This window comes from Hyaena hyaena, unplaced genomic scaffold (assembly GCF_003009895.1).
Source record: "Hyaena hyaena isolate Hyena2069 unplaced genomic scaffold, ASM300989v1 scaffold_1633, whole genome shotgun sequence".
Classification (NCBI taxonomy): Eukaryota; Metazoa; Chordata; class Mammalia; order Carnivora; family Hyaenidae; genus Hyaena; species Hyaena hyaena.
The window spans coordinates 178545-199946 of NW_024082267.1; the positions used below are offsets into that span (position 1 = coordinate 178545).

A 21402-nucleotide genomic window follows, 5' to 3' on the forward strand; every position below is an offset into this window, starting at 1 on the left:
TAAACTTTAAAAAAAATAGGCAGTGACACTAGTCTTTCATTATTTTAATCGTCAGAGTCACTGAAAACTAAAATTCATAGGTAAATACAGACATGTTTGCCATGTCTGTCTCTGCCTTTGTTTTTTTCTGTCTTCTCTAATGGCATCTATCTAATAAATACCTGAAAAATGTATGCTGTGGAGTCCTCAGAACAATCTCAGTACAATAGTAATTGCAAAGTCTAATCTGGAATACCTTCACCGTTTTTTGGACAACGTACTATAAAAATGGTATAGAAGTTAAAATATCTAATTGGAAAATGTTATATTGACCAATTCTTAACAAATACCATCATTTAACATATCACTCAAAAAGATACAGATCACAGACTAAAGTAAACATAAAATAACTATAGTATAAACTGTTTCAAAAATCTAGTCTTATTGCTGCCAGTCTATCAGAAATATGACTACACTGTTTCACGCAATTGAGGTGCGGGGGAGAAGGGGAGAGAGAGCAAGAAAGGACTGACTCCTAACCTACTACAGTGGTTTTGCATTTCTGGCTACCTATTTCCCCATGTTGACTAAGAAAGAGAGAAAAAATATCCTAGTTAGTATAAGTCAGATATTGTCTGAAGAAAAAAAAAATATTGAAATTGCATTCACCTGTTAGGAAACTAAGAATCAACAGAGAGAGAGAGAGAGAGAGAGAGAGATGTAGAGGTTAAGAGCTTAGGTCCTGAGATGAAGAGTCATAGTTCAAATCCTGGCTGTTCAATTGTAATCTCTGTGGTAGTGTGAAAATCACCTCTCTGTGCCTTACATTCCTTAACTGTATGTTGTTAGTAGCTGTCTCAGAATAGGTTTTATGGTGTATGTAATAGTGTCCATAACATATTTAATCATATCTAAGTGTTTGTCAACATATTTAATCATATCTAAGTGTTTGTCTTTATTTTAAGTAATAGTTCATTATTATCTTATTCTCTGCAGCAAAGGTGGTATAGGAATCTGGCATGTTTGGGTTGAGTTCTTAGTCCTGGTGAAATAACACAGTTGTACTATGCCAGTTTCATAGGTTATCACTGATCTGCACCCTAGTGCACAAGATCCCCCTTCACTTTGTTGCTCTTCACAAAATTACTGCTCAGAACTGCATGTAGTTCTGAATTTTATTGAGCATTGGGAGATATTTTCTGATTATCATTGCTATATAACAAAGACATCACCCATCTTCTTAAAAAGTCTTTTATTCATTCTCACTAACCATCAGGATGATGTGCCAGTTACATCATCTGCTTTTTAAAATAACTTTTTTATATAACTTTTACGTAAAGCAACTTTTTCTTTTCTCAAAATGCACTTATATTTGCTTTCTAATTATTCAGATATGTACATATCTTACTTTCAAAATTGTATTAATTCAATTTATCAGAATAACAACATTTATGGAAACCATTCAAACAAATAATAAAATACAGACAGTGGCTGTCAAGTGGCCTTTTACCCGTTACTCTTACTTAATTTTAAATGTTGAACTGTGTGAGTGGGAGAAACAGAGTTCCTAATACTTTTTTCCCCTCCTTTTCCCCCTATTACTTTAGAATAATTGGTATTCATTGGAGGAATGGTTTGCTATATAATTTACAGGGCTCAGTACAAAATGAAAATGCAGGGCCCTGGTTTGGGGCAGGAAATCAGTTTTCCTCCAGAGCCCACCACCCAACCTATGCACACCTCCAAGGGATTGCAGCTTCCATGCTGGGATGTACTCAGTATCTGGTTGGGGAGTGTGTAAAGAGTTCCCCATCAAATCCCCTTGGAAGGTACCATTTGAAGAGCCTAAAATTAAGTCCTCCATTAAGAGCAACCTCAGGCTGCACATAGCCCCAGTTCCTCAGAATGTTCAAGGCTAAAGCCGTCCTTGGACCGCCCTCAGATCAGCTAATCAAAAAAACATTCCTATGGTCTGAGTCAAGGTTGGGAACTGCAAACAGTTATTTTATACAAACTAGCCAATTTCTCACCGCTTGCCTGAACCCCAAGTGGGCCCTTTGAACTCACCTCATAATTGGTCATTTTCAAAGGATTCTCAAAAGTCATGATTGGGTCCCACCAAAAGTAATGAACACCTCACAGATACTGAATGGTAAAAGCTGCTAACATGGGTTCTGTACAAATGTAATTGGTGCTTATGTGATGATGCTATACATACAACATGTGCACCGTAACACCCCAGTCCCTTACCCCATAAAAACCCTGTTTGCTATTGTTCTTTGCTTCACCCAGCTGCCACTACACTGGTAGACAGGTGAGCCCCTGCTCGAGCTTGTAATAAAGACTCTTTTGTATTTGCATCTGTGCCGGCTCCTTGGAGGTCTCTGGGACTTGCGATTTGGGCACAACACATTCAGCTACCTGCCAGAGTCAGGGAGGCTGCCACCTTGCCCAGCCCCAGACACTGCAAGATTCTCAGTTAAATCTAACCCTACCCACTCCAATCCTGCATTGTCTGATAGGACTCATTTCCAAAACACAAATTCAAAAATAAGTTTTAAATGATGACAATAGAACATGAAACCCCAAGTTCAAGGCCTTTTTAAGTACTGGACGCTGTGCGACTTCACTAACCAGTGGAGCCAATCCTGATTAGAGGAGTTGATAAAGAGTTCAAATACAATTCCTTTGGAAGAATTACACTGCTGTCCATACTTAATGCTGATTCTTAAGGAGAGCTCAAATTTCTCTAGTAGATGCCCACTGAGATCTTTAACTCAGATTGTAGAAGATGGACTGGAAACTTGCCATAAGGCTAGTTGCCTAAATAGGAACATTGGGGGATATAAAAATGTTTGGCAGATACAATGGAAGAAAATGATATTCCAGATCAAGTAAATAGTATTATAAAAATACCAGGGAAGGGAATGATAAAATAAGTTTTGGAAGAAAAACAACGTTGACATATATTATTGGATTAAAGAAGAAAGGTGGGGAAATAGTGGGAGTAAGAATGAAAATAAGTTAGCACTTGATTGTAAATACTTAATATTTAAATTGAAAAATATGTTTGAAATTCAAAAGCAATCTGTTAAAGAGAAGTGATATATACTGGTGTTGATTGGCATAGATTTTAATTTTATTGACAAGAATTTTCTTCCCTGATGGTGATTTTGAATTAACTCAAACCTACTTCATGTTCACAAAGCTTGTTTGCTAAATTTCAAACTGTCAAGGAGAACTGTATTATAAGTGGGGAAAACTAGGAATTAGGAACCTGAATACTAACATTTTGGGGATCTTTAGAGCATTTAGGTAGATATAATCCTTGTAAAGGGGGTATTCTTGGGAATAATAGCCTAGAGCAAGTGTAAATTTTCAAGTCCATACAAGAACCAACCCAAATTACAAACATATGAGAATATAAAATGAAAAACATCAATGTTGAAGTTAGAGAATATCAAAAAATTAACTCCAAACTTTGAGGAAATTCTGAAATTCCTGACAAAAGAATTATGTGGTAAAGGGGAGAGGTGTCCCTCCATATCCCAATGTTTAAGGAGCAAGAGCTGAAGACATAGTCAAGGAAGGATAGTAGGAAAAACAAGAGATGATTTTAACCAACAATGTTTTAAAACCGAAGGTGAAATGTAAGTTATGGCAGAGCACACATGGAAATAGACACACGTGGTATGGAGAGTAGATTTTTTTCATTGATATTTTCACCATTGTGTTTAATGTGTCCACTCAAAATTAGAGCTGGCAAGCAAATCCCATGACAGGAAGATTTGCAGCTGAATGGGATCTCATGCTCCTTCAGGATGTTAGAAATTTCAGTGTATCTTCATGGTAGTCCTAGAATATAATCAGATCAGAGTCACATCAGCTGCTAAAATTCCTCTATTCCTCTACTGAAGCTGTGAGTTCCAATCCCAGCACTTTAGGATCCTGAGTGATTAAATCTGTGAAATAAACTAGTTTCATATGCCCCGTTTCATAGGCAGAATTGTGTCCCTCCAAATTCAAATGTTGAAATCCTAACCCCCAGTATCTCAGAACGTGTCTGTATTTGGAGACAAGTACATTACATAGGTGATTATGGTTAAATGAAGTCATTAAGGTGGGTCCCAAACCAATATGAGTAACGTACCCTAAAAGAATATATTAAGACACAGACATAAGGAGGAGAAACAGGTGAAGACAGAGGGAAAAAGTTAATCTACAATCCAAGAACAGACATCTCAGAAGAAATCAACTCTGCAGACATCTTGATCCTATACTTCTATCTTGCAAAAGTAAGAAAAAATAAATTTGTTGTTTAGGCCATCCAATCTGTGACAATTTATTATGAAAATGTTAAAAAAAATAAGCCCCTCCTACATAAATTCTAAGATTTAGGAACTGTAACTAGAAAAGGTTAAAGGGTGTTCAGTTGATATCCAGTTATATGCTAGGTTTAGTATAATACATGTTTTGAATATACTTACATTCAACTATAGTATTCCCTCCCAAAATATCTTATTGTACTGTCCTCATCCTTGTGATGATGTGAGATGAAAAAATGCCTGCATGATTAGAGGAAGTGTGGTGAATGATGTGTAGGCATTGTGACATACCATTAGGCTATTATTGATCTTCTAACAATAAGTCAGAGGAGGACATCTGCTTCTGTACTATGGCTGACCAAGGGTAACTAAAACTATGGAAAGTAAAACCTTGAATGGGTGGGGCGGGTGGGACTACTTACTGTATATTTCACTGCGGGGTGGGGGGGTGGGGAACGTCATGAAAGAGAAGTTTCTGAAGAGATAAACAGAACATACTGAATATAGTTGATGGTCATTTTTCAGATCAGTTCATTAAATTAGAGGTAACAAATAAAAACTCTATTTCTTTGAAAATTAAAGAGCCCTTTATAAAATATATTCCAGATGATTCTAGGCTTTCAGCCTTTAATGGATGCCATTTATGTCTAAATAAGAACTCTTTAAATCATCTTTGAATTTTTCTCTTTGAAATTTTCTTTGAAATTTTCTGACTAATATTATTTTGAATTTCAGGAGGATTCAGTATTAATAGGAGATATATATTAATGGTTAGTTCATTTATAAGCTTGTCTCACAAGTGCTGCTCATCTGAAGCCCCCTTTTGAAATTTCTTCTCTGTCTTCTTCATAATTACCATTTTCCCAATAAAACATCATTTATTCTCCATAAATACCATTAAAGAAAACTAGTGGTGTAAATGTCTTTTAGGTATGGAGCAGCAGATGATAACAATACAGGTGGCAAGAAAAACTTTATGTTCTAAATATCACTATCCTAAAATTAGATGTCTATTTCACATAAAAGATAATTTCTCCCTGACCCTTTATTTGTGTCTTACTCTTGCCTCTTAGGATAACTTTGTCCAGCATAAACCGTCACCTTCCCTCTCCTCCCCTCCACAGAAAATCTGTTTCTTATGTAAAGAAATTGACTTTTTGTAAAGTAAACACCTTCTATCTTGGTTATGCTTAGAAGGCCTCATCTTTCATGCTCAACTATCCCATTATTCTGTTAAGGTACTTTACCTTTACCTAAGACAAAGTGAATTGCTTTTCCAAAGAGGAAGTTACTTTCCCTGGTAAATCAACTAAATCAATTGGCATGCAGCTTTTCCTTTTTTGTTACTTTTTAACAATGATTAATAAGAAGGTAAGACAACAATATGAAACTAATAGGGAACTATCAGAGATAAAATAATTCAAACCAAAAAAATAAAATTCTTCTATAATGTCCTTAGAAGTAGTATAGGAAAAAATGTAACAATGATTGGATTACTGCTATGCATAAACACACAGAGAATTTATTAAAGTTCTAAAGAAAACAATAAAGAAATAACATGAATAAAAGAAAAAAATAATTGATACATGAAAAAGCCAGTGTTTAAAAAAATTTAATACACTTTACCTGCATGCAATTCACAGTAAGGCTTCTGATGGGTCATAATCTTGATCATCATCTTTGTTTCACTCTCATTAGATGGTTTAGGGAATGACTCCCATTAAAGCTGTTCTCCTGGTTTGGATGTAATCCTTGAAAAAAGGTCAGGAGAATAATAATTATCCTGCATTAATTGCTACCTGCACCTCACAACAGTTCTGCTGCTAGCATGATGATACTTTTGTATCTTTATTCTTCCCAGATTCTGCAGTGATCTTCCCATGGCAGTGTGTTAGAGAAAAAACAAAAACAAAAAAAAAATGTCCCATAGCCTACTCTCTGAACATGGTGGTAAACAACTGCTAGCATAGACCGTGGTGGTAAATGATTGCTGCTTTTCCTCAATCATAGGCAACTCTCTCTACCTAGATTTTCTGTTCTTTATCAGCTTTTAACATTCATTCATGCATATCTCCAGATCTGAGCTTGAGCAGGGAATCAACAGTACACATTAATTTCCACCTTTCCATTTTTTTCTGGTTTTGCATACATTTAAAGTTGAAGAGATATTGTTAATTGTCCACCTTCTAAAAATCATAGCTAGCCAAGGACAAAAAAGCCCTATTCTGTGTTGAAACATCACGTTGTACACTTGAACCCAATATAAAATTAAAGTCGTATGTCAGCTGTGCTTCAGTTAAAAAAATTAAAAAAACATACTTGGAAAAGTAGTGATCCATATCACTTGACATACTCACGTAGAAATTCCAAGGAACATTCAAGAGAAATATTTTGGACATGATTTATGTTGAAATTGTCTTAAGGGTTCTTTTATTTAGATATATCATTAGATTTTCGAACATATTGTGTGGTGCTTAATCTTGGTATCAGTAAAAACCACACCTTATGTTTCCAATGCCCAGGCATTTATTTTTCTTTAATTTTTTTTAACGTTTATTTATCATTGAGAGACCAAGAGACAGAGCATGATCTTGGGAGGGGCAGAGAGAAGAGGAAACACAGAATCTGAAGCAGGCTCCAGGCTCTGAGCTGTCAACGCAGGGGTTGAAATCACAAACCATGAGATCATGACCTGAGCCGAAGTCAGATGCTCAACCCACTGAGCCACCCAGGCACCCCCATTTATTATTGTTTTAATTTAACTTACTTTACTTTGAGGCTGAAATTCACCATTCCATGTTCTTTTACCCTCTCTATATATCATGAAGCTTCTTTCTCTTGCTGTTGCCAACTATAGGAATTACAAATGTAATTACTGTGGCTACTATTTCATTTTGCATATAACTTAGCAAACGTACAGATTTAGTTTATAACTTTTTGAGAACCATAAAATTAATTCTTGAACAAATTCAGTACGTTGAGTATATTTCCTATTATTTTTTCTCTAATACTTTTGTCTAATAGGAAAATTAGGAGTTACTCTGGTGACTCCCCTCAATATTTTCTCCTAAAAATATTGTTCATTTGTAACATATTTATTTCCATAGGCAATTTTGTTTCTGTCACATAGTAGGCTCCAGATTAGGCTGAAGTAGGTACAAGTTTTATTTAAATCATTTAACAAAGAAAGGCGCCTGGTTGATTCAGTTGGTTAAGTGTCCCACTCCTCATTTCATGATCTCATGATTCCTGAGTTTGAGCCCAGCTATCAGCACAGAGGCTACTTGAAATCCTGTCACTCCCTCTCTCTCTGGTCCTCCCTGCTCACTAGCGTGCACGCTTTCTCTATCAAATAAAAAAATGATTAAAAATTTAAAAACATAATGAATTATTTAACAAGGAGAAGCTTGAAATGGAAGTTGTGTTTTCTTAGAAATTATTAGATCTCTCCAGATGCCATATTTAAGAGCAAAACACCAGAATTATTCCAAATTTCTAATGAATTATTGTCCAGTAGATTAAAAATAGATCTGACAGAGCATGATGCAAAAATACTAAAATTACTGAAAAAAAAACAGGAGAAATAGACATATATTCCACATTATTAATAAGCTTTTGAGCAATTCTTTTCTTAAAATGATTATTCCCCTCTCATTTTAAAAGAATAATCCAAGATTTAGCAAATTATTTCTTTGTGACTTAACAAAGATATATGTTGCCAAGGGAATTTGAGTAATGTTTCTTAAGAATTACTTTCAAATATTCTCTGGATTTAACACTTTCTCATAGAGACCAAACTTTGTGTAAAAATATAATGCAGATATCCACAAAACTTGCATAAAATTTTGGATGTTTATGGGCCTTAGGTTAATACCATCTTCTTGGGAGGCAAACTTTTTGTATACTTCAGGAAGAAACTTTAGAAAACCTTACACTGTAAACCCACAGAGTAGTGGTTTTGGTTTTCTGACATCTGTGAAATTGAGCACTACTTAGAACTATATTAATAATGGTTTATCCACTTAGCCGTCCTCCCTTCCCCCAGTTCTCAAAATTGGTTAGCTTCAACTAGACCCCATTTTTGTCTCTTAGGTGGTTTCATCAGCTTTCAAGAACCACTAAGAATGACTGTCACCTCTTCTATAAAAAAAATCTTAAGTTCCCTTAACTTGAAGTACCAAAGTTCAATAGTAAGTGACTTAGCCATCAAACCAATGTGACAGTGTCAAACATGAAGCATTTTTTGTAGAAAAAATAATATAACTAGTTCATGTCTTGTAGTACTTGAAAAGCCTACATTATCAAAGTTATATAGGAACTTAAAAGAAGAAAATCCAACAACTTTCAACTTTAGAGAAGCAAAAAATGTAGAAGAAATTCAGGTTTTGTTTATATGTAACAACAATGAGCAGGAAAACGAAAAATGTAATCAATTAGTTATGTATAGGGGTACATGTGTACATATATGGATAGTTTTAGCATTAAATGTCAATCCTTCAATACATGAATACAAAAAAAATCCTCTGTAGGAGGGGTTAGAGAACATTCTTGGATAATTAAAAGGTAGTCTCATTTCTGTCTTTTCATTTAATATGCTACCCTATATGACAGACTCACCTCATTTGTATATTGTTTTCTAATTCATCAAGAACTGATCTATTTATGATTCAATATTAATGAGGTTCCACTATCTAAAGCTATAATCCCTAAACATCTGTCATCATGTTATGGCTTGAATTTTCAACATTCTGTTTCCTGATTCCAGAGCCTCATGGATTCTTGCTACATTTCTTTTCTTGGATGCTGAGCAATATGTCTAAATCCTTCTAATTATTGCCATTTTTATTGATATAGCTAACTTAAATTTTTATTTATTTTCTGACGATAGACTATACTTTATACACACACATACATATATGTATATGTCTGTATGTGTATGTATATACATATATATACCACATTAAAAATTATACTTTTTCCTATTGGAATCTTATAAATGGGCTCAAACATTGAGGTAAAGGATTTTCATAAGAGAATGGATGTCCCTGCTCTTGGTCATCCTGGAAAATAGAGCAGAATATGAGGCAAACATCTGGATTACAAGAGTAAACATCTTCTCCTATATCAAGTCCAGGTTTTAGAGAAGTATAAAATCATAAGCGGTTCCAATGGAAGGAGAGTGATATGGCCCTGGGCATATATCTCAGAATAGCAATTAGAAATTAGTGGTACCACTGTCCTTTTTTTCTTCCAGTAATATTGGCATAAAAAAAATCTGGCAGCATCATCAAATCAAAATGTATAAGCATCCTATTTTTGAAAAATTCTCAATTGGAATCAGTGTCAAAGGAGTAGCCCAGCTGAGTTGAAGATGCAGTCTCCTTGGGGAGAACGAGGAGAAACTAAGACTCCTTTGGATATACAGAGAGCCATGCCCTTTCTTCAAGATAGGAATAGAACAGGGTGGTATAGCATGAGTCACAGAATTGCCCGGCTTGCAGAGTGTATTTCTTCATGGGGTAATCAACAGTCATGGCAATGTCATGACCAGAGAAGAATTGGAAAAATTTTCTAGAGCATATTTATCAGAATTAATGTATTCTGCCACTGACCCCTCCTCCTATACAGGATTATGTCCAGTAAGCATTACATACATAGATTACTAGATAAGGAAATCAAGAATCAATTTAAAATAATTTTGGCAAGAATTTGAAAAAATTACGTGGGTAGAAAACATGGGGAGGGCTGAGGGCAGAAGAGAAGCTTCCCTCTTTTAACTCAGATTTAAACTTCATAATCCCTTTCTTTGTGTCAACCTACACTCTAGCTTCTATGTGCAACAGCTCAATACTGGCTCATCTTCCAAGTGAGATGATTTTTTATTAAGCATATGGAGGCATAGTTACATGACAGCAAAATTATAGTCACAAGATACAAATATATAAGCAGATATTCAATAATGCAACATTTATTCTATGGTATGAGTTCAGTTCCAGTTGGCACATTCCCTTAGTGTTCAGAATTTAATATAAAGTGGGCTTTATTATCTTTCTCAGAATTTTTATCTGTCTTCATATTTTCCTTATGTTTAACTAAGCTGGGCCTTAGTTCAAATTCATTGCTCCAAAACAACCAGAATATATTTTTGGCTCTTATTTTCATGTTGCAGTCTTAAATAACAGAGTCCTAGCATCATGAGGGAAAGAATTAAAGGAAAAGCATCTAGAAAAATAATTCAGATTTCCATTTACCAATACCTGATACCTAATACTTCAAAGGAAATCTCATACAGTGGACTTGCTGGACCTTATCTTCCCCTTAATGCCAGAGGCCACATGTGCAATAAATTTGATGTGAGATACATCTTACTTGGCCCTAGAGAAGGCCTGAATTCTCAAAATAATACCTTGAAATTTCTGAAATAAAAAATGAAGATTCTTATTTTTTTAACCCTAGTTGTGATCTTCTGAGTGAGCACAACAGTCAAAACTACATTAATAATCAATCTGTGTATCCTAAAACCAAGCAAGGAAGGATGATGATTAAAATGATGATACAGAATTTGATCAACAGAACCCTTCATCTTCCCATGTAGCATTTAGATTTCAAATATTAAAAATATTTCATGTACTTACTGAAGCTTAGTGAGATCACCTTGGTATGAAGGATAAGGAGTGTTCTACTTATGTCTACTTCTCTTTAGGATTTGTTGGATCTATAGTGTGTGCACAGACACACACACACAATTGCTGTGTGTGTTTTATTTGAACAATCTTTCTATATCACCAATGAAAGACTCTGGCAGAACCTGCAGTAAAAAATACATATTGTGCCATAAAAGAAGCCACTAAATTGGGACCACCTAACTCTTTCTTGAATCAAATTTATTTCAATTCAGAACAAAAAATCAGAGAAAGGTCCAATTTTGTTTTGTTGGGTTTTGTTTTTAGTTGATAATTATTAGAATTAACTATACATTTTACCAGTTTTCTTTCTGATCATTATTTCCTTTTAAGTCTTTACTGATGAATGTATTAGTGTGCAAGAATACACTAAAGAGTAATTCACTCTTAGAATGTCATTACATGGTAGGTTTTTAGTGCTTGCATTTCTGAAAATCATTTTATTTAGCTCTCCATAGTATATACTACTGTGGTTGAGAATGAGTCTAGGTTCTGACTGTTTTGGTTAGTATTGATTTAGTAACCTTAAGGATTGCACTGGGTAAGTCTGATGTGAACCCAATTGTTATTCCTTGTAGATAATCTTGTGATACTATTTATGGTGTTTGTTATGAGTGAAAATGTTTCGCGTCATCCTTGTCCAGGGACCATGCTAATCTTCTCTGTGCCGTTCCACTTTTAGTGTTAATGTGCTGCTGAAGCAAGATCTCTCTGGAAATTTTTATACTGCATTCTTTTTAATTTTTTTATAATTTACCATGATGTTCCTTAAATTGTGCATTTTATATAAAATATATCATAAAAACATATATGAAACATTTGACACATAAGTAAAAAGAAAAAAAAAAATATCTGTGAGCCCGCTAATCACCTTTAATCCAGAACTTTCTGGTCTTCATAGAATTTCCAGTGTCCTTTCACTGACAAAAATCAACATCCTCTTCTTCTGTCTAGAGGACTACTAGCTTCAATTTTGTTTTATCTTTTTTCTTTCTTTAGAAAGTCATCACATATGTGTGAATTCCTGAAAATTATACTTTCATTTTACATGTATTTGACATTTAAATACATGATACCATAACAATAATTATTGGGCTTTTTCTTTGTAAATTGTCTCTGTGTATGTCCATTTATCATCTGGATACTTTATGGGTTTTTTGTAAGTTTATAGGAATCCTATATATAATCTCAGCCCTGAATTCTGCAGTCATATGGGTTGAAAATATCATTGATTAAAGTGCTGTCATATAACACTGACATATATGGCATCTTTAAAAATATGGGGCGCCTGGGTGGCTCTGTCAGTTAAGCCTCTGACTTCGGCTGGGGTCATGATCTCTCGGTTCATGGGTCTAAGCCCCGCATTGGGCTCTGTGCTGACAACTAGCTCAAGCCTGGAGCCTGCTTCAGATTCTGTATCTCCCTCTCTTTCTGACCTTCCCCTACTCATGCTGTCTCTCTCTCTCTCTCAGAAATAAATTTAAAAATTAAAAAAAAAAATTTAATAATACTTGATAGTATCTGGCAAATAAGTCTTACTGTTTGGAAATCCCTTCATTATTCTTGGCATTTTATGACTTAATATTTATGTTTATTAATTTCCACCAAAACCTATTGAAATTTTTATTAGGATTAAATTGAATTTATATTTCATTTTTTATAAATGTGGGATCTTGTGATATTGAATTTTCTAATTTATGAGTATGTGCTATCTCTTCTTGATTTATTAATCTCTATCTAATTATATCAGTACATTTCATGTATACTATAAATTAGACATAAAATATAAACTATATATATATAAATATTATAAATGCATTTTGCTCTGTAACAATTTTACACTTTTGTATGTTTTACATTTTACCCCTTAGGTACATTAGAGTTTTTGACTCTATGTTAAGTGATATATTTTAATTAAATATTAGAAATACTTGTAGTTTTAACATAAAAGTACAATAAAATATTAATTTTGTATAGAAACAAATGTCCGTTGTTAATTTTAATAATTTGCACAATCTAAAATTTCTACAAATCTACTTGTAGATTCTTTCTACCATGTCATCTGTAAAATGGATCTGACTTGTTTTTTCCTATCCCCGTAATAATTTTCTTCAACTTATCGCATTGGACAGTGTCTCAAGCAGAATAGGAAATGACATCAGTAAGAATGGATGCCTTTAGCTTGATTCTGGTCATAAAATAAATACTTTAAATATTTATATTATGTATTTTTCCAGTTATATAATAGTTAATAATTGTCACATTGAGACCACTCCATTTTCTGTTTATTTTGGTAAGATGTTTTTAACATAATCAGCAGGTTCTGAGTCCTTAATACCCATTTTGGTAACCATTGGGATAATTCCTTGATTTTCTCATATATAAATTAGTCAGTTTATATTATTTTTTCTATTACTAAAATACAACAAATTCCTGTGGTAAGTTGAAATTATTCAAGGTATATTATCACCTTAATTTGTTCTTAATTTGGTGTGAAGATATTTAAGATATTTGCATCTATGTTTATATGTGATATTTGCTTATAATTCTACCTTTAAAATTATCTTTATTAGTCTTGGTTAAGAGATTTGGTTAAAGTTAAAGGAGCTAGAGGCAGAGCAACAAGAACGCCCTAAACCCAGTAGAAGAAGAGAAATAGTAAAAATTAGAGCAGAAATAAACAACATAGAGACCAAAGAAACAATTGAACAGATCAATGAAACCAAGAGTTGGTTTTTTGAAAAAGTAAACAAAATTGACAAACCTCTAGCCAGACTTATCAAAAAGAAAAGAGAGAGCACCCAAATAGACAAAATTATGAATGAAAATGGACTTATTACAACCAACCCCTCAGAAATACAAGCAATTATCAGGGAATACTATGAAAAATTATATGCCAACAAATTGGACAACTTAGAAGAAATGGACAAATTCCTAAACACACACTCACTACCAAAATTCACACGGGAAGAAATAGAAAACCTGAACAGACCCATAACGAGTGAAGAAATCGAATCAGTGATCAAAAATCTCCCAACAAATAAGAGCCCTGGACCTGATGGTTTCCCTGGGGAATTCTACCAGACATTTAAAACAGAATTAATCCCAATTCTTCTCAAGCTATTCCAAAAAATAGAAGTCGAAGGAAAACTCCCGGACTCATTTTATGAAGCCAGCATCACTCTGATTCCCAAGCCAGACAGAGATCCAGCAAAAAAAGAGAACTATAGGCCAATATCCTTGATGAATACGGATGCAAAAATTCTCAACAAGATCCTTGCAAATCGAATCCAGCAGCATATCAAAAGAATCATCCACCAAGATCAAGTGGGATTCATTCCTGGGTTACAGGGCTGGTTCAACATTCGCAAATCAATCAATGTGATACATCATATCAATAAAAGAAAAGATAAAAACCATATGATCCTGTCAATAGATGCAGAAAAAGCATTTGACAAAATACAGCATCCCTTCTTAATAAAGACTCTCGAGAAAGTTGGGATAGAAGGAACCTACTTAAACATCATCAAAGCCATCTATGAGAAGCCTTCAGCTAACATCATCCTCAACGGGGAAAAACTGAGAGCTTTCCCCCTGAGATCAGGAACACGACAGGGATGTCCACTCTCACCACTGTTGTTTAACATAGTGCTGGAAGTCCTAGCATCAGCCATCAGACAACAAAAGGAAATCAAAGGCATCAGAATTGGCAAAGAGGAAGTCAAACTTTCACTCTTCGCAGATGACATGATACTCTACATAGAAAACCCGACAGACTCCACCAGAAGCCTACTAGAACTGATCCAAGAATTCAGCCAAGTTGCAGGGTACAAAATCAACGTACAGAAATCGGTTGCATTTTTATACACCAATAATGAAGCAACAGAAAGAGAAATCAAGAAACTGATCCCATTCACAATTGCACAAAAAACCATAAAATACCTCGGAATAAACCTAACCAAGGATACAAGAGATCTGTATGATGAAAACTATAGAAAACTTATGAAGGAAATTGAAGAAGACACAAAGAAATGGAAAAACATTCCATGCTCATGGATAGGAAGAATAAATATAGTTAAGATGTCATTACTACCTAAAGCACTCTACACATTCAATGCAATTCCAATCAAAATTGCACCAGCATACTTCTCAAAACTAGAACAAACTATCCAAAAATTTGTATGGAACCACAAAAGACCCCGAATAGCCAAAGTAATACTGAAAAATAAAACCAAAACGGGAGGTATCACCATCCCAGACTTCAGCCTCTACTACAAAGCTGTCATCCTCAAGACAGTATGGTATTGGCACAAAAACAGACACATAGACCAATGGAACAGAATTGAGAACTCAGAAGTGGACCCAAAAGTATACAGCCAACTGATCTTTGACAAAGCAGGAAAGAATATCCAATGGAAAAAAGACAGCCTTTTTAACAGATGGTGTTGGGAGAACTGGACAGCAACATGCAGAAGAATGAAACTAGATCATTTTCTCACACCATGCACAAAAATCAACTCAAAATGGATAAAGGACCTGAACGTGAGACAGGAAACTATCAACACCCTAGAGGAGAAAGCAGGAAACAACCTCCTTGACCTCCACCGCAGCAACTTCTTACTTGACACATCCCCAAAAGCAAGGGAATCAAGAGCAAAAATAAACTGTTGGGACCTCATCAAGATTAAAAGCTTCTGCACAGCCAAGGAAACAACCCAGAAAATTAATAGGCAACCAACGGAATGGGAAAAGATAGTTGCAAATGACATATCAGATAAAGGGTTAATATCCAGAATCTATAAGGAACTCACCAAACTACACGCCCGAAAAACAAACAACCCAGTGAAGAAATGGGCAGAAGACATGAACAGACACTTCTCCAAAGAGGACATCCAGATGGCCAACAGACACATGAAACGATGCTCAGCATCCCTCCTCATCAGGGAAATACAAATCAAAACCACACTGAGATACCACCTCACGCCAGTCAGAGTGGCTAAAATGAGCAAATCAGAGAACTCTAGATGCTGGCGAGGATGTGGAGAAACGGGCACCCTCCTACACTGTTGGTGGGAATGTAAACTGGTACAGCCCCTCTGGAAAACAGTGTGGAGGTTCCTCAGGAAACTAACAATAGAACTCCCTTATGACCCAGCAATAGCACTGCTAGGAATTTACCCAAGGGATACAGAAATGCTGAGGCATAGGAGCACATGTACCCCAATGTTCATAGCAGCACTCTCCACAATAGCTAAAACATGGAAAGAGCCTAAGTGTCCATCAACAGATGAATGGATCAAGAAGATGTGGTTTATCTATACCATGGAATACTACATGGCAATGAGAAACAATGAAATCTGGCCATGTGTAGCAACATGGATGGACCTTGAGGGTGTTATGCTGAGCGAAATAAGTCAGGCAGAGAAGGACAAATATCATATGTTTGCACGTATAGGAGGATTAGGAGGAACTTGACGGAGGAACAAGGGGGAGAAGAAGGGCGGAAATGGTGGGGGAAAGGGAGAGAGGCAAACCATGAGAGACTCTTGAATGCTGACAAAAACTGAGGACTGATGGATGTGGGGGGGAGGGGGGATGGGCATGGAGGAGGGCACTTGTGGGGATGAGCACTGAGTGTTATGTGGAAACTAATTTGACAATAAACTATTTGTTAAAAATAAAAATAAAAATAAAGAGCAAAAAAAAAAAGAGATTTGGTTAAAGTAACATAGATGTGTTCTCTTTCTGGATTTTGTAATAATTGTGGTAAATTTGATTTATTTGTCCCTTGAATGTTAGTAGTTAAGACTGCCTAGACCTGCCCTTTTATGTAAGATGATTTTTTAAAACCATATTGATTTTTGTGATGGTAGAGTACTATTTAAGTTTTTTTTTCTGAGTCAGTTGTGGCAAATATGTTTTTTTGGAAGCATAAGTTTTCAAATGTATTGGGATAAAGATTTCACAATTTTTCTGTAATTTTTTAAATATTGCTGTCTACTGTTTTCACACATATTTTAGTTTCCTAACATGGTCTGTTTTCTGCCTTCTCTCTTTCTTCATCGATCTTAGTTTGTAAATCTTAAAGGCTTATGAATCTTATTTTGTGAAGCTCAATTTGGTTGATATGTTGATCATATATATTTAATTTTATTTTTATAATTTCTTCTTTGTCCTTTGATATTTTATTACATTCTGTTTTAGTTTTTCTAACTTGCTAAGTTTCATTATAGAAAGTTCTCTACTATAATTTTAATTAGATCCACAAGTTTTATTATATAATTTTATCATTTTATCTTTCTACTTTTATTAAAAACATTTTGTTCTATACTTTTAAAGGAATAGTTATTAATTTCTAAGCAATTGGAATATTCCTACATTATGTGTATTCTTTACTTTTAACTTAATTTAACAAATGATTTTTTTTCATTTCTTGAGACTTGCTTTAGAAATTTGAATGAGATCAGTTTTCATGAGTGGACCTTGCATGGTAGAGAAAAGGGTATATATTTTCTTAGTTATTAGATGTAAAATTACATGATTTATCTAGTATGTTTAGGTGTTCCTTATGTTGAACTTTTAAAATTTTTACTGATATTTAATGTCTATCATTTACAGAGAGAAATGAGTTAAAATTTTCCAGTAGGATGGTGGAACTAGGTCTCCCTTTACTTCAGTCAATTTTTGCTTTATATTTTTGAGATATTTTTAATTAGGTGCATAAAAGATTAGAATCATCAAATTTTCCTGGTGAATTAAAGCATATGTTATTGGTAGTGACTCTTATTTCAAACTTTTATTTCCCTAATTAGTGATTCTTTCATTGATTTCTAAATATCCATACTAGTAATATTTTGGTATTACCCTACAGTTTTTTACTCTGTTATTTTTGTATAATTATTATTTTCATATTTTGATATTTTATTGATAATTTTAGATGTATTTTGTTGATATGGAAAGTATTTGTAACAGGTGGTTTATTTAGTGTGAAATATAACATTTGTATGAAATATATTTGTATAAATATAATGTATCTGCCTTTCCTGAGTTTCAGAATATTTGTTTAAATCAAACTGTATTTGATAATTATCAAATTAGGAAAACTAGAATGTGCTCCTGGAATTCAGATGTGTCACCCTGATTCTTTTGGAGTTCAAGGTTGTAATTTCCTAGACAGAGCAAACCCTGACTTTACCAAACCATAACAATTATTATAAAAAAATAATGGGGGTTGGAGATAGAATGACAGAGAAGTATGTGCATGCATACAAAGAGAAGAAGAGAAAGAGTGAGAAGGAATTTTACATAAAGTATTTTTAAACTTTGTCACACTTCCTATTTGTCAGCTTGTCTTGAATTATTTTAACAAACACATGTCCTGAGAAAAGTAACTCGGTCACAAAAACAAATGATGTTAAGGGTGCCACATCATGGACTTCTAAAGAAATTATGGATAGTACTTAAACATAATTTATTCTCAGAAGTATTATCTTGTTAAGTGGTGACAGATTTATCTACTCTGTATGTACTTATTAGCTTACTAGAAATTTCTGTAGAAAATCTTTACCTCCTGAGTCAGAAGTCGATTAAATATGCTTTAATATTTTTAGAGATACTTATATATGTCTAGAATAAAGAGTTCCAAGGAAACAACCTAAAATTCTAATGTAGCATTTCTGAAATAGAACACATATATGTACTTACATATGCATTAACATATACATTACACAAACATATACACTCTATTTACATAGACTTGTCTAAATTATGCTAATGTTTATTATTGCATATGCCATCAGCTTTCATTAAACTTACATTTCATAAAAGTAAAACAAAATATTAGTTATATCCTTTTATAATAAAAGTTCAATATAATATTTAATAAGTATTTCTGTGTATCATGACTATTGTATGCTAAATCCATCATAAATTTTGGAAGAATAAATTTTGGAAGAAACACTGGAAGAATAACATTTAAAATCTACAGTTTATTTTTCAAATCAAATATACAATTTTATAGTGAGATTTTAGTGACTATCGTTAATATACTGTAGAATTGTTCATTTGAATCTACTGCAGAAAATTTAGTTTATTAGTTATTTTTCTATAGCGTAACACCTGTGTTCGCTTCGGCAATACATATACTATAACGTAACACCTCGATTCTGAATTCTTTCTATTGTCCTCAGATGTATAGCCTTCACAATAAGACAGTAAATATGCATAAATGTATTTGAATTAGAGTAAAATCATATGATTAAAATATTTAAAATATTAAAATTATTATGAATGAAAAGTGTATTTCCCTATATTTGTGCTAACATGGAGCATAGAGTCCTCTTAATTTAATTTTAACATAATTATTTTATTATGCTCTGTTTTAAGATAAGCTGAATTCCATAATTTTTTTGGATGCATGCAACCAGATTCACATAGCACATAAAGTAATAACATGCTGGCATTTAAAACTATAATCTTGAGTATCAGTTTTCTGAAATGCCAGAGCTGCAAAATATCTGGTATTTGAAACGTTTCTTTGTCAGAAATAATGTATTTACTCCTACTTGTTTTATAATTCCCAGTGGTTGACATGAGCATTATGAAGGATTACAAGAAATCACTTATCTTCATTTTATATCTCTGACACTTGTAATATTTTATATTACCATCGATTAAAATAGCACATAAAATGCAATATTGATGTTGGTCTGTATGAATTGCCATTACTAAAAATATTTTTTTCAGTTTATTAATGAGTTTAAAAATTTTTTTTCTAGTTTATTTTTGAGACAGAGCACGAGTGGGGGAGGAGCAGAGAGAAAGACAGACACAGACAGACAGACAGACTGAAACAGGCTCCAGGCTCTGAGCTGCCAGCACAGAACCTGATGCGGGGCTCGAATCCACAGACTGCTATATCATGACCTGAGCAAAAGTAGGGCGCTTAAACGACTGAGCCACCCAGGTGCCCCAAATGAACTTTAAAACCATACAGTTTAACTGTTGGGATATTAGAATTTGGTTCAGTGCCTTTATGCTACTGAGAAACACTGAAACTCAATGTTTACTTGTCTAAACTAACCTTAGACTTAAACCCCACTCACCTGATTACTAGTTAACCAAACTAAGTCACTCTAATTTAGACTAGGGTATTTTAATAATGTACAAGCATGATTTTTTAATGGATTTGTAAGTATTACATCATTTGATCTCCAACTCTTATTCACTGAAATCTCGTTTTGTACATATAAGGATGACTGTTTTTAAAAAGTATCAATGTACAGCACTTGGGTGGATCATCCAGTTAAGCAACAGACCCTTGGCTCAGCTCATGATCTCACAGCGGTGTCAGGCACCATCTCACAGTCATGAGATCAGGCCCCGTGTCTGGCTCTGTGCTGAGGATAGAGCTTGCTTGTGATTCTTGCTCTCCTCCTCCTTCTTCCCTTATCCCCCACTTGCACTCTCTCTCTCAAAATGTTTTTTAAAGATCAGTATCAAAGTAAAACATCGCAAAAACAATTTGCCTGCTATTAATATTCACTACTTTCAGAAACCATGTATGAAACAATTTTCTAGTGGTCTTTATACTCACCATTATATGATTTATTTGACACTAGGTATATCAGTTTTCTCTTATTCTATTCAATTCTTAACAGAATTTAAGGTACTGTAAACTGATTAACTGAATAGTAAAAAAAAAAATAGGAGTTATAGAAGTATTTCTTGATGACATACATAAATATAAGGGGAAAACATGAAATATTTTGTCAAATACCCTATTAGCTAGAGCTGATCCCTTAATAGTATCATAGACAGATAAATAGATGAATCCTTACCTTTTCTCCAGGCATAATTCATTTTTTCTGATGCTTTTTACAGTTAGTGGTATTTGGATGTGAGATGTTATTTTTCCATTCTGCTTTGAGTTCAGTTTTTTATATTCTTGATAGGATTCAAATGCGTATTTTCAGTTTCCTTATTTTTGTTCTCTATAGCATATTGCTGCAAATACAACTCATGTGACTTACTAACCAGAGTGCAGTATTTATGAAGAGATACACTAAAGGCTATCGACAGAGGGAAGAGTAGTAGCACAACAGGTTTTTTTGAGACTAATGGAGCCAAGCAGTTATGCATTGAACAATTGCTTTTCTTAAACTGTAGAGTAGAAACTTTACATATGTGATGTAACTTTGTGTAACTTTTACAGAACTATACATTTTTGCAGATAAAAGAATGATGTGTGAAGAAACTGAAGCTGAGGTGTTAAAGAACAAATTACCCAAATCCCAAAACAATTATGCCACAAAATCTTGTTCCAAATCCTAGTATCCTGTGAGATTTAAATTCAGATTGAAAGCCTGCTTTTACTATTATTTTTGAAAATTTCCTCTTGTTAGCTTAACTTCTCT

General features: G+C 34.0%; 1 long non-coding RNA gene and 1 other non-coding gene across 3 annotated transcripts; both read right to left on the reverse strand.

Annotated features, from left to right (window-relative positions):
• Nucleotides 1-3669: 3669 nt before the first annotated feature.
• Nucleotides 3670-20930, reverse strand: LOC120226237. 2 transcript variants are annotated; one of them, XR_005526976.1, is made up of 5 exons: nt 20827-20930; nt 10940-11112; nt 5931-6055; nt 4727-4779; nt 3670-3834 (listed from the first exon to the last, which is right to left on the reverse strand). It is a non-coding gene; the product is annotated as an uncharacterized LOC120226237 (long non-coding RNA). The 2 variants fall into 2 exon arrangements; XR_005526975.1 differs by lacking the exon at nt 10940-11112.
• LOC120226238 lies at nt 11587-11691 on the reverse strand. The gene has a single exon (XR_005526977.1). It is a non-coding gene; the product is annotated as a U6 spliceosomal RNA (small nuclear RNA).
• Nucleotides 20931-21402: the final 472 nt, after the last annotated feature.